This window comes from Leucopleurus acutus (assembly GCF_964270905.1).
Source record: "Leucopleurus acutus genome assembly, chromosome: 8".
Classification (NCBI taxonomy): Eukaryota; Metazoa; Chordata; class Mammalia; order Artiodactyla; family Delphinidae; genus Leucopleurus; species Leucopleurus acutus.
The window spans coordinates 41,203,158-41,216,988 of record NC_139151.1 but is presented as its reverse complement, the minus strand read 5'-3'; the positions used below and the strand labels follow the sequence as shown (position 1 = coordinate 41,216,988).

The window sequence follows — 13,831 nt, the reverse complement described above, 5'->3', positions numbered from 1 at the left end:
CATGAAAGGGCGCTGAGAACAAGGAAGAGGAGAAAAAAAATCTCTGGGTGAGGGCTTCCCTGGTGGTGCAGTGGTTCAGAGTCCACCTGCCGATGCAGGGGACACGGGTTCGTGCCCCGGTCCGGGAGGATCCCACATGCCGCGGAGCGGCTGGGCCCGCGAGCCATGGCCACTGAGACTGCGCGTCCGGAGCCTGTGCTCCGCAACGGGAGAAGCCACAACAGTGAGAGGCCCGCGTATCGCAACAACAACAACAACAAAAATCTCTCGGTGAGACTAATACAGTGTTAGATATCAATATGGAGCAGATTTACCCTACATATGAGATTTTTGTTTGTTTGTTTTGTATTTTAGCACCAGAGACCTTAAGCCAGTTATAGCAGAGGACTGGCACACACACACAGCCCCTAACCCCTCCCACCCTCCCTGCCTCTCTCTTCTGTTCCCATGACCCCAGAAACCATCACTAATGGATCAAGGGTCTTTGTTTGTTTGGTTGTTTTGGTTTCTTTCCTGCTGAGCGCAGATGTGGCCTCAGAATCCTTCTCAACACAATGCTTCAGGTATTGAAGATGAAATGTTTACCAGCCCTAAAGTAAGCAAGTGTTGATTTATTTCAACTATGATGTAAGCTTTTATAACTGTGGTTTCTAAAAGGGGAGAGGAGAAGGGTTTTATGTGTTTGTCTGTCCAGCTGTCTCTCAGTTTGAAGCTGTTTCAAAAACATAATGAGACTCTTTCCTTTGAGACTGTTTGTAAGCATAAAGTGGCGGAGTTTGAAGGAAACAGTAGCTTTGGTTTTAGTACAACCCTTTTACTTTTCATTCAGATAAACTGAAACCCAGAAAGGGGACGTGACATGCACTTGATAAGGCAGCCCGTGTGTATCAACTCCTGATCTTTCAACCCATGTCCTTTCCTAGGACGAATATACGACCCTATTTGCCTGAGAGAATCCCATTTATACTTATTGCACTGGTGTAATTATCACACTCAAAGTTGCCCCAGTTGAGACAGTAAATTGTATGGTCACGCTACCTAAATCTAGACTGCTTCAGAGTATCTTCAAAAGACAGAGATACCTGGAAAGGACCCCAAGATTGAGATCCTGCATGAATCACACAATCTAAAGACTAATACAAAACAACCCACTTGTAGCATTGCTAAGTCTTTAGTGCTAATTCACTTTAAATGGGAATTTAAATTAGACTTTTTAAATTAGCCGTGTCTTAACATATCCAACTTCAACCTTTTAGCACCACTTAGAAACATAAGATGTATTTGAATAAAATACAAATAAAAGCATGGAATCCTATTCATTACTTACTTTTCTCCAGAGTTTCATAACCGTGGAATTAGATGGTGATTCATTGTGCCCAGAATGTTATAGATACATATTAAATATTTTAGAATGAATTAATGGATAGTAGATATTACATTTTCAATAGGGTCTGAATGGCAGGTATGCTGGATCTCCAAAGCACACAACTGATAAATGTTAACCAAAAAAAATTATCTATGAAACTTTTATTTCAGAATTTCATTAGGACCAGATGATAAATCATTCAACAGCAACTTTTCTACAAATATTTCTTGAGTTCATACCATGTGCAGGGAACTGTAATACATGCCTGAAGTCACAGTGGTTCAGAGTTTTAAACCCAGATAACTGATGTGCACCCACTTTAAAAAAATTAATATGGAAGCATGTATTACAAGACTTTGAATGTACACGTTGTTCACATCCTGCTTTTGCTGATCTTACTTCAGACTAGTGTACAGGTAGGCTTGTCTCTAGAGCCGTTCAGGAATTAGAGAATTGGGGTGAACTTGGAGGTTCCCTTTGGCAAGCCCAAGCTCAATAGGTTAATAAATTAGGATATCAAGAGATTTTCTTGTCAAAAGCTCCCAAGTTACCCTGTGTCTCCAGGGCCATGACCTTCTCAAGAAGTGAGAACTAACAGTTTCCAAAGCATAAATTTGTGTGCCATCATTATTACCATCAGAAAACCAATATTCTGTCTATCTGGGTGTATTTGAGCCTGAGGACCCACCAGCCTCTGCCAGTCCAGGCCTCTGCTCACATCTGCCATGGCTCCTCTGGCAGTGCTGACAGGAGCAATTTCTGAATTAGTCAAAGCCCTCAGTGTCAAGGACATTTTTACTAAAAGGATATTTGTGGAAAGGAAAGGCATTCTAGGCTTCTTTTAGAAACCACTAAAGCACACTCCAACCCATGACCTGAGGCAACTTAATGATTTACCATCAAATGGAGATTCTTCACCATATAACAGAAATGTCCTGTAGCCCCCAAAACACCTGTTCAGTTTTCTTTGGGGAACTTTTCTCTACTTTGTTCATTTGGAACCATAAAACATGGTATGACATGGGCTTCAAATCAGCCATAAAATACCTGTTGAATTTCACTTCACAAATGTCAAATAAATCACAGCCTCAGGGACCTCTGTGTCTACAAGAAAACCGTTCCTTCATCTTCAGTTTTGGCCTGTTCTCCCAGAATTCTTGTGCCTCAGAGCTACAATATCTGGTGACGAATAAACATCCTTTTCCTCTCTGAGATTCTCTAGCGTGAGTACAGAATGTAAAAGGGTTCGGTGGACTTCAAGTTATAAGGATGCAGACGTACTAAACACAAGAACAAAGCATCCTCTTTACAAAAACCTCCTGGACAAGGGCCTCAGTATAAAAGAGTTGTTGATTTTATGTAGGATATTATTGTGCTTTATATAAATAGCATAGTATTTGACAAACTGGGCTTTGTAGGGAATAAATCCATGTCCTAATCCCAACTCTGCTATTTACTAACTGAGTCACCTCCAGCCGGTGCAGGTCACTTAATTTCTCTGCACCCTAGTCCCTTCATCTATGAAATGGGGGTACCAGTACCTACATCATTAGAGGTGCTGTGAGGATTACATGAGTTTACATATACAGAATAATAGCAAGGGAGATTGGTTCAAAATTGCAGAGTAGAAGGATGTGCTCTCACTCTCTCTTGCAAGAACACCAGAATCACAACTAACTGCTGCACAATAATCGACAGGAAGACACTGGAACTCACCAAAAAAGATACCCCACATCCAAAGACACAGGAGAAGCCACAGTGAGACAGTAGGAGGGGCGCAAAAACAATAAAATCAAATCCCATAACTGCTGTGTGGGTGACTCACCAACTGGAGAACACTTATACCACAGAAGTCCACCCACTGGAGTGAAGGTTCTGAGCCCCATGTCAGGCTTCCCAATCTGGGGGTCCGGCAACCGGAGGAGGAATTCCTAGAGAATCAGACTTTGAAGCCTACTGGGATTTGATTGCAGGACTTTGACAGGACAGGGGGAAACAGAGACTCCACTCTTGGAGGGCACACACAAAGTAGTGTGCACATCAGGACCCAGGGGAAGGAGCAGTGACCCCATAGGAGACTGAACCAGACCTACCTGCTAGTGTTGGAGGGTCTTCTGCAGAGGCAGGAGGTGACTGTGTCTCACCATGAGGACAAGGACACTGGCACCAGAAGTTCTGGGAAGTACTCCTTGGCATGAGCCATCCCAGAGTCCACCATTAGCCCAACCAAAGAGCCCAGGTAGGCACCAGTCCTGGGTCGCCTCAAGCCAAACAACCAACAGGGAGGGAACCCAGCCCCACCCACCAGCAGACAAGTGGATTAAAGTTTTACTGAGCTCTGCCCACCAAAGCACCAGACAGCTCTACCCACCACCAGTCCCGCACATCAGGAAACTTGCACAAGCCTCTTAGCCTCATCCATCAGAGGGCAGACAGCAGAAGCAAGAAGAACTACAGTCCTGCAGCCTGTGGAACAAAAACCACATTCACAGAAAAATAGACAAGATGAAAAGGCAGAAGGCTATGTACCAGATGAAGGAACCAGATAAAACCCCAGAAAAGAAACTAAATGAAGTGGATATAGGAAACCTTCCAGAAAAATAACTCAGAATAATGGTAATGAAGATGCTCCAAGACCTCGGAAAAAGAATGGAGGCAAAGGTAGAGAAGATGCAAGAAATGTTAAACAAAGATCTAGAAGAATTAAAGAACAAACAAACAGAGATGAACAACACAATAACTGAAACGAAAAAAACACTAGAAGAAATCAATAGCAGAATAACTGAGGCAGAAGAACGGATAAGTGACCTGGAAGACAGAATGGTGGAATTCACTGCCACGGAACAGGATAAAGAAAAAAGAATGAATAGAAATGAAGACAGCCTAAGAGACCTCTGGGACAACATTACACGCAACAACATTCACATTATAGGGGTCCCAGAAGGAGAAGAGAGAGAGAAAGGACTCGAGAAAATATTTGAAGAGATTATAGTCAAAAACTTCCCTAACATGGGAAGGGAAATAGCCACCCAAGTCCAAGAAGTGCAGAGAGTCCCATACAGGATAAACCCAAGGAGAAACATGCCGAGACACATAGTAATCAACTTGGCAAAAATTAAAGACAAAGAAAAATTATTGAAAGCAGCAAGGGAAAAATGACAAATAACATACAAGGGAACTCCCATAAGATTAACAGCTGATTTCTCAGCAGAAACTCTACAAGCCAGAAGGGAGTGGCATGATATACTTAAAGTGATGAAAGGGAAGAACCTACAACCAAAATTACTCTACCCGGCAAGGATATCATTCACACTCAACAGAGAAATCAAAAGCTTTACAGACAAGCAAAAGCTAAGAGAATGCAGCACCAACAAAACAGCTCTACAACAAATGCTAAAGGAAATTCACTAAGTGAGAAACACAAAAGAAGAAAAGGACCTACAAAAACAAACCCAAAATAACTAAGAAAATGGTAATAGGAACATACATACTGATAATTACCATAAACGTAAATGGATTAATGCTCCAACCAAAAGACACAGGCTTGCTGAGTGGATACAAAAACAAGAACCATATATGTGCTGTCTACAAGAGACCCACTTCAGACCTAGGGACACATTCAGACTGAAAGTGAGGGGATGGAAAAAGATATTCCACGTAAATGGAAATCAAAAGAAAGCTGGAGTAGGAATACTCATATCGGGTAAAATAGACTTTAAAATAAAGAATGTTACAAGAGACAAGGAAGGACACTACATAATGATCAAGGGATCAATCCAAGAAGATTTAACAATTATAAATATATATGCACCCAACATAGGAGCACCTCAATACATAAGGCAACTGCTAACAGCTATAAAAGAGGAAATCAACAGTAACACAATAATAGTGGGGGACTTTAACACCTCACTTACACCAATGGACAGACATCCAAACAGAAAATTAATAAGGAAACACAAGCTTTAAATGACACAATAGACCAGATAGATATAATTGATATTTATAGGACATTCCATCCAAAAACAGCAGATTACACTTTTTTCTCAAGTGTGCATGGAACGTTCTCCAGGACAGATCACATCTTGGGTCACAAATCAAGCCTCATTAAATTGAAGAAAATTGAAATCATATTAAGCATCTTTTCTCACCACAACACTATGAGATTAGAAATCAATTACAAGGAAAAAAACACAAACACATGGAGGCTAAACAATACGTTACTAAATAACCAAGAGATCACTGAAGAAATCAAAGAGGAAATCAAAAAATACCTCGAGACAAATGATAATGAAAACACAACGATCCAAAACCTATGGGATGCAGCAAAAGCAGTTCTAAGAGGGAAGTTTATAGCTATACAAGCCTACCTCAAGAAACAAGAAAAATCTCAAAAAAAAATCTAACCTTACACCTAAAGGCATTAGATAAAGAAGAACAAAAAAAGCCCAAAGTTAGCAGAAGCAAAGAAATCATAAAGATCAGATCAGAAATAAAGGAAATAGAAACAAAGAAAACAATAGCAAAGATCGATAAAACTAAAAGCTGGTTCTTTGAGAAGATAAACAAAATTGATAAACCATTAGTCACTCATCAAGAAAAAGAGGGAGAGGACTCAAATCAATAAAATTAGAAATGAAAAAGGAAAAGTTACAACAGACACCACAGAAATACAAAGCATCCTAAGAGACTACCACAAGCAACTCTATGCCAATAAGATTGACAATATCTGGAATAAATGAACAATATCTTAGAAAGGTGTAACATTCCAAGCCTGAAACAGGAAGAAATAGAAAATATGAACAGACCAATCACAAGTAATGAAATTGAAACTGTAATTAAAAATCTTACAGCAAACAGATGTACAGAACCAGATGGCTTCACAGGTGAATTACATCAAACATTTAGAAAAGAGCTAACATCTATCCTTCTCAAACTCTTCCAAAAAATTGCAGAGGAAGGAATACTCCCAAACTCATTCTATGAGGACACCGTCACCCTGATACCAAAACCAGACAAAGATACTACAAAAAAATAAAATGTCAGACCAATCTCACTGATGAATATAGATGCAAAAATCCTCAACAAAATACCAGCAAACAGAATCCAACAGCACATTAAAAGCATCGTACACCAGGATCAAGTGGGATTTATCCCAGGGATGCAAGGATTCTTCAATATATGCAAATCAATCAATGTGCTACACCATATTAACAAATTGAAGAATAAAACCCATATGATCATCTCAATAGATGCAGAAAAAGCTTTTGACAAAATTCAACACCGATTTATGATAAAAACTCTCCAGAAAGTGGGCGTAGAGAGAACCTAACTCAACATAATAAAGGCCATATACGACAAACTCAAAGCAAACATCATTCTCAATGGTGAAAAACTGAAAGCATTGCCTCTAAGATCAGGAACAAGACAAGGATGTCCACTCTCACCACTATTATTCAACATAGTTTTGGAAGTCCTATCCATGGCAATCAGAGAAGAAAAAGAAATAAAAGAACACAAATTGAAAAAGAAGAAGTAAAACTTCACTGTTTGCAGATGACATGATACTATACAAAGAAAATCCTAAAGATGCTGCCAGAAAACTACTAGAGCTAATCAATGAATTTGGTAAAGTTGCAGGATACAAAGTTAATGCACAGAAATCTCTTGCATTCCTATACACTAATGATGAAAACTCTGAAAGAGAAATTAAGGAAACACTTCCATTTACCATTGCAACAAAAAGAATAAAATACCTAGGAATAAATCTACCTAGGGAGACAAAAGACCTGTATGCAGAAAACTATTAAGACACTGTTGAAAGAAATTAAGGATGATACCAACAGATGGAGAGAACATTTCCAATCCATGTTCTTGGATTGGAAAAATCAGTATTGTGAAAATGACTATACTACCCAACGCAATCTACAGATTCAATGCAATCCCTATCAAATTACCAATGGCATTTTTTACAGAACTAAAACAAAAAATCTTAAAATGTGTATGGAGACACAAAAGGCCCCGAATAGCCAAAGCAGCCTTGAGGGGGAAAAAATGGAGCTGGAGGAATCAGACTCCCTGACTTCAGACTACACTACAAAGCTACAGTAATCAAGACAATATGGTATTGGCACAAGAACAGAAATATAGATCAATGGAACAGGATATAAAGCCCAGAGATAAATGCACACACCTATGGTCAACTAATCTATGACAAAGGAGGCAAGGGTATACCATGCAGAAAGGACAGTCTCTTCAGTAAGTGGTGCTGGGAAAACTGGACAACTACATGCAAAAGAGTGAAGTTAGAACACTCCCTAACACCATACACAAAAATAAGCTCAAGATGTACTATAGACCTAAATGTAAGACTGGACACCATAAAATTCTTAGAGGAAAACATAGGAAGAACACTCTTTGACATAAATCACAGCAAGATCTTTTTGATCCACCTCCTAGAGTAATGGAAATAAAAAGAAAAATAAACAAATGGGACCTAATGAAACTTAAAGGCTTTTGCAAAGCAAAGGAAACTACAAACAAGATGAAAAGACAACCCTCAGAATGGGAAAAACTATTTGCAAATGAATCAATGGACAAAGGATTAATCTCCAAAATATATAAACAGCTCATGCAGCTCAATATTAAAAAAACAAACAAACCAATCAAAAAATGGGCAGAAGACCTAAATAGACATTTCTCCATAGTGGAAATACAGATGGCCAAGAAGCACATGAAAAGCTGCTCAACACCACTAATTATTAGAGAAATGCAGATGAAAACTACAATGAGGTATCACCTCACACCAGTTAGAATGGCCATCATCAGAAAATCTACAAACAACAAATGCTGGAGTGGGTGTGGAGAAAACAGAACCCTCTTGCACTGCTGGTGGGATTGTAAATTGATACAGCCACTATGGAGAACAGTATGGAGGTTCCTTAAAAAACTAAAAATAGAATTATCATATGACCCTGCAATCCCACTACTGGGCATATACCCAGAGAAAACCATAATTCAAAAAGACACATGCTCTCCAATGTTCATTGCTGCACTATTTACAATAGCCAGGTCATGGAAGCAACCTAAATGCCCAGCAACAGACAAATGGATAAAGAAAATGTGGTACATATATACAATGGAATATTACTCAGCCATGAAAAGGAGCGAAACCGGGTCATTTGTAGGGACATGGATGAATTTAGAGACTGTCATACAGAGTGAAATAAGTCAGAAAGTGAAAAACAAATATTGCATATTAACGCATATATGTGGAACCTAGAAAAATGGTACAGATGAACCGGTTTGCAGGGCAGAAATTGAGACACAGATGTAGAGAACAAACGTATGGACACCAAGGGGGGAAAGCAGCGGGGGGGTGGTGGTGGTGGTGTGATGAATTGGGAGATTGGGATTGACATGTATACACTGATATGTATAAAAAGGATGGCTAATAAGAACCTGCTGAATAAAAAAATAAATAAACAAAAGAATAATAGCAAGAGGTTGAAACATAATGAGTGCTCAATAAATAGTAGCTACTACTGCTATTATTATTACCATTATCACTTAACGTCTCTGAGCATTTGTATCATGGGGACTGCCCCACAGGTTGTTGTGAGAAATAAGTGAGTGCCTGAGACAGTGCTCTGAAAAAGGGATTATCCAGTGCTGCATCCCAAGCCTTTAGTGGAGAACCATCTTGGAAACCATCTGACTAGTCTTGGGGTAGAAAGTGAGAGATGATCCATTAAGGCACTGTCAATGCTGATGAACCATATAGAAATTGTCAAGAGCTCTGTAAGCACACAAGACCCAGAGTATGTTAGTGAGCTTTTCCTGGTTCCTGATGGTCCCTCCCGGGTTGGCCACATTTGACAGCTCTTTGACAGTCTTTTCTTTGCCTAAAACCAGCCAACATTTTTGAGTGCTTTCTGTATTCCAAGAATTATCCCAAGTTATTAAGAGCTGACTTCCAATTTCTACAAATATAATATTGTGGAATGGTAGCAAATAATTCATGACTGGTACCAGAAATAACATTCATTGGTCTAGACCAGAGCATGAATAATGTTGAGTGGAGAAATTTAAAACCAACACCCTGGTTCCAGCTATGTTCCCTTCTGTCCACACCCCCTCCCAACCTCCACATCCAGCTGCTTCCAACAAGCTGATGCAAATCAGAACCTAGTTGTGCAAACAAATTAGACTCTTCAAGATAGTTTGAGTCCCTGGCAGATCCTTGAAGCTTATGAAATTGTTGATATAGTTTGGTGTGCATGTATATTTTTTCAGAGAGTAACCCCTTAGTATTTATCATGTTTTTAAGTGGGTAGGTGGCTCAAAAATGGTTAAGGTAAACTAACTCCTCAATATTTTCATTACTCAGAAACTCTAGTTAAAAATTTCAACATGCAGTCACCCAGGCTTCCTAGGAAACATACATACCTGAGGGGGTTGTTGGTTTTCTGATGCCTCCCTGCTCTGGTGACTGGGCTGGCTGCTGCCATGGTGTTTCAAAGCACTGTTGTTCTGGGTTAAGAAAGAGTTAAGTTTGCCTACCAAAGCCCTGGATAGCAAATAGGAAGTTAGCTCCCTTCAAGAAATTGTCTTAAAATAGAAATAATCTGTGAAAAAGGGTACCACTATTCTTCAGCATTATGGAAGTATTCCCCACTTGATGTCGTAGAAGGTCAGAGATGAGCAAGGGTGTCTGGCTTAGATGAGAAGAATGAAAAAATTAAGAGAAGTGGGACAGTCTGGTTGGCGGAAAGGTGAGGAATCACAGGAACACTGGCTGTTACAAATAAGAGGGGAAGTGGGAACATCCAGGTGAAGCCAGAGGTTCATAAGGGACAGGAATAATGAGATGCTGAGAAGGATGAAGTTATTGTCCAAACATACAAGAGCACTACAAATCCATTTGAAGAGAGATTCTACTCTTAGCACCCAGACTGTGGTCTCTACATACCATTTCCCATGGAAAGGAACCAGGATTCCTCATAGAAATAGCTGATTCCAGGTTTGGGGCAGGAGCCTGGGCATCTTATCCTGCCAGAAAAACCTAGTGGAATCTTGTTAGAAGGTGACGAGAGACAACTTGAACTGCCTTCCACTGGTCAAAGATGGGATAATTTGAGCATCAAAAAGAATAATTATTATAATGGACTGAAACACTTAAAATAGATTAAAAACCCAAGTGTTTATATTATATTCAAAAACAAACAAACTCACTTAACTCTCACAATTACTCCATGAGGCAGGTACTATTTGTGGTGGGCAGAATGCACCCACGTCCCACACCCAAGATGTCTATGTTGTCCTAGTCGTCAGAATTTGTAAATATGTTACATGGCAAAAGGGGCACTGCAGATGTCATTAAGGATACAGATCTTAGGATAGTGAGACTCTCCTAGATTATTTAGGTGGACCCAGTCGAATCACATGAGCCCTTAAGCAGATGAATTTGTCCAGCTGGAGTCGGAAGTGATGCAGCAAAGGGGAAGTCAGAGATTCCAAATATGAGAGAATTTGAAACATCATCGTTAGTTTGAATATGGAAGATGCAACACGGCAAGGAATGTAGGCAGCCTTAAGGATCTGAGAGAGGATCCTGCTGACAGCCAGCAAAGATGCAGGGACCTCGGGCCTTTAACCTCAAGAAACTAAATGCAGCCAACAACCTGAGTGACCTTGGAACTGATTCATCCCCGGAGCTTCCAGAAGGGAACACGTCTCTGACGACCCCTTGATTTCAGGCTTATGAGACTCTAAGCCACACTATACTCAAACTTCTGACCTGTAGAACTAGGAGATAATAAATGGGTGTTATTTTAAACTGCTAAGTCTGTGATAGCTTATTACGTTGGAAATAGGAAAAGAATCCCCTGTTGGCATCCCCATTTTACACATAAGGAAATTGAAGCAAAACGAGGTTAAGTAACTTGAGTAGATCAGGGTTTAGATGTAGGCAGTTGGATTCTAGAGACTGCTCTGCACTCTCAACCACTACACCGTGCTGCCTCACAAAAGTAGGATTAAATCTTTGCTACCTATTCTAAGGCAGGAAGAGACGCTCATCTGGCTCTACGAGTTATGAGGGGGACACTGTTTAAGTGGTTGCCCCGTAAACATGGCACCGCCTATGGCCATTAGAATGTTTCATCGCTGGTCATACACGCTAGGAAGAGAGCAAAATACCCCAACCTCTTTATAGCCCTCCCTGCCACCCACTGAGCTTATGAGCTACAGAGACACACACTACCAAGGATGAGAAATGACAAATTTTAACAACTTTCCCCATATAGCTACCAAACCCATATGAGCTGCTGCATCTTCATTGCAAATTTAAATAAATCTAGAGCCTGGCTCGTCCAAAAGACCAAGAGATGAAAATTAATATATAACACCTGTTATTTGCATAATAGCACTTAACAAGCTTCATTTCCCTGACACTCTGGGAGTAGTTAAATCAAGTTTTATCATTACATTCATTTTTCCAGTGAAAAACTGAGGCACAGACAGGTTAGGTGGCCACCCTAGGTGTACACAGGTAGATATACAAAGCCGCTTCTTCCTTCTCAAAATCAGATACCATCTTAGGAACTTTCCCTTACATGTCTATGTATATAAAATATACAGCTTAATTCATTAGGGAAAGTATTTGGTCTAGTGGAAGGAGCACTGACCCTGAATCAGGTGACCCAGGTTCAAAGTCAGCACTTAACCAGTGATTGACTGTGTTACCACAGAAGGAAGCTCTATCTCTTGTGAGACTCAGTTTCTCCAACATAATGTGAGTAAGATCTTACATACCTCAGGGGTTATTGTAAGAATAAATAAGATATTATGCGATATCATGAGAGCTGTGACATGTCAGACACATGTAGGTTTTATTATTGTAGTCTTTTCTCAACTTAAAACTGTAATAATATACCTACTAACTATAAAATACTATGTGTGTGGCTTTTACTGTTATTCATGAAAGGCAGCAGAGATATTCATGCCCAAATAATAATCTAAAAATTACGTCGATTTTATTCAGGGACTTATGATACGTGCTTTTTGTGATTTTCATATGCTTTTCTTATTCATGTCCTGCTTTGATCTATAAAGATATGAAAATCAGCTTGTATTTGTATGCTCCACAGCCAAACCTGAGATTAAAACTCTCTTTCAGATCATTTCCACATTTCTTAAGCCCCACAAGGCAGTTAATTTAGATTGGCCGCTAAGTCTTCCAGCCAGTGGGTCCCTATTCTCTGGGGCTGGGTGGTCTGTGATGTGCGTTCCTGGGTTAGCCTTGCCCTTGACAGCCCTGGGGATTCCATTCCTCTCTTATCTCTAGGTGATGTTGGGAGTTCCTAACTGGCCTCCTTTCTTACAAAGCAGACTTTAACTTGAAGATTTGGATTTTGTCTTACCCTTTTCCTCCACTTTGCACCAGCTTAAAAGGAGGTGGAGGGTAGAAACAAATCACTTTTGCTAATGCCTTTCCATGATCCCTGGATCGAGGGGCTTTCAAGGGACACCCTCATCAAGGGTTTTCTTTTGTTTCCTTTAATATCATCTCCCTCTTAGCAGGTGAAAAAGGCAGTGGCCCAAAGCTTCCTTGTATATTTAGGCTAAGACAATGCTGGAACAAGTGCAATTATATAGATGAAATAAGGCAGCAAGCCAACTCTACTGTGAGACTTTCTGTTAAAAAAATAATAATGATAAAATCTCACTGAATGTAATAGATCCGTGCCTGACAACTTATGAGTAAATCAATTCTTAAAAATGGATTCCAATTTTAAAGGCAGCAGGGAACTTTCTTTATTTTTAATGTATAAATTTATTTTATTTATTTATTTTTGGCTGTATTGGGTCTTCGTTGCTGTGCATGGGCTTTCTCTAGTTGCGGTGAGCGGGGGCTACTCTTCATTGTGGTGCGCAGACTTCTCATTGCAGTGGCTTCTTTTGTTGCGGAGCACGGACTCTAGGCACGCGGGCTTCAGTAGTTGTGGCATGCGGGCTCTAGAGCAGAGGCTCAGTAGTTGTGGTGCATGGACTTAGTTGCTCCACGGCATGTGGGATCTTCCCGGACCAGGGCTCGAACCCGTGTCCCCTGCATTGGCAGACAGATTCTTAACCACTGTGCCACCAGGGAAACCCAGCAGGGAACTTTCTGTTCAGAATAATCCCTGATTAATGTTCCTGAAATGAGAATGGTCGTGTCAATTATGTGTTTGGTAAATTAGGATTTCTGTATTGCAAGGTACATAATATTTGCACACATGTTTGTTCACATGTATGTTTTGTACACTTATAGTCAATGTGTATATAATTTAAGTGCACATGGAAACTGTATAATGGAATGCATACAGAATTTGGCTCCGTAAGACCTAGATTTGAGCGTGGCCTTGCCCTTGTGACTTGGGCACATCCCTTAATTTCTCTGATTCTCATTCTCCTCATTGAGAAACA

The 13,831-nt window shown here is 40.1% G+C and overlaps 1 protein-coding gene across 3 annotated transcripts in view; it reads left to right on the top strand.

Moving 5' to 3' along the window:
* The window catches only part of FAT3 (FAT atypical cadherin 3), a gene marked incomplete at both ends in the record, with an annotated part of 559,095 nt that overhangs the window by 423,333 nt on the left and 121,931 nt on the right, over nucleotides 1-13,831 (top strand). The gene's annotated exons all lie outside the window — the stretch shown is intronic.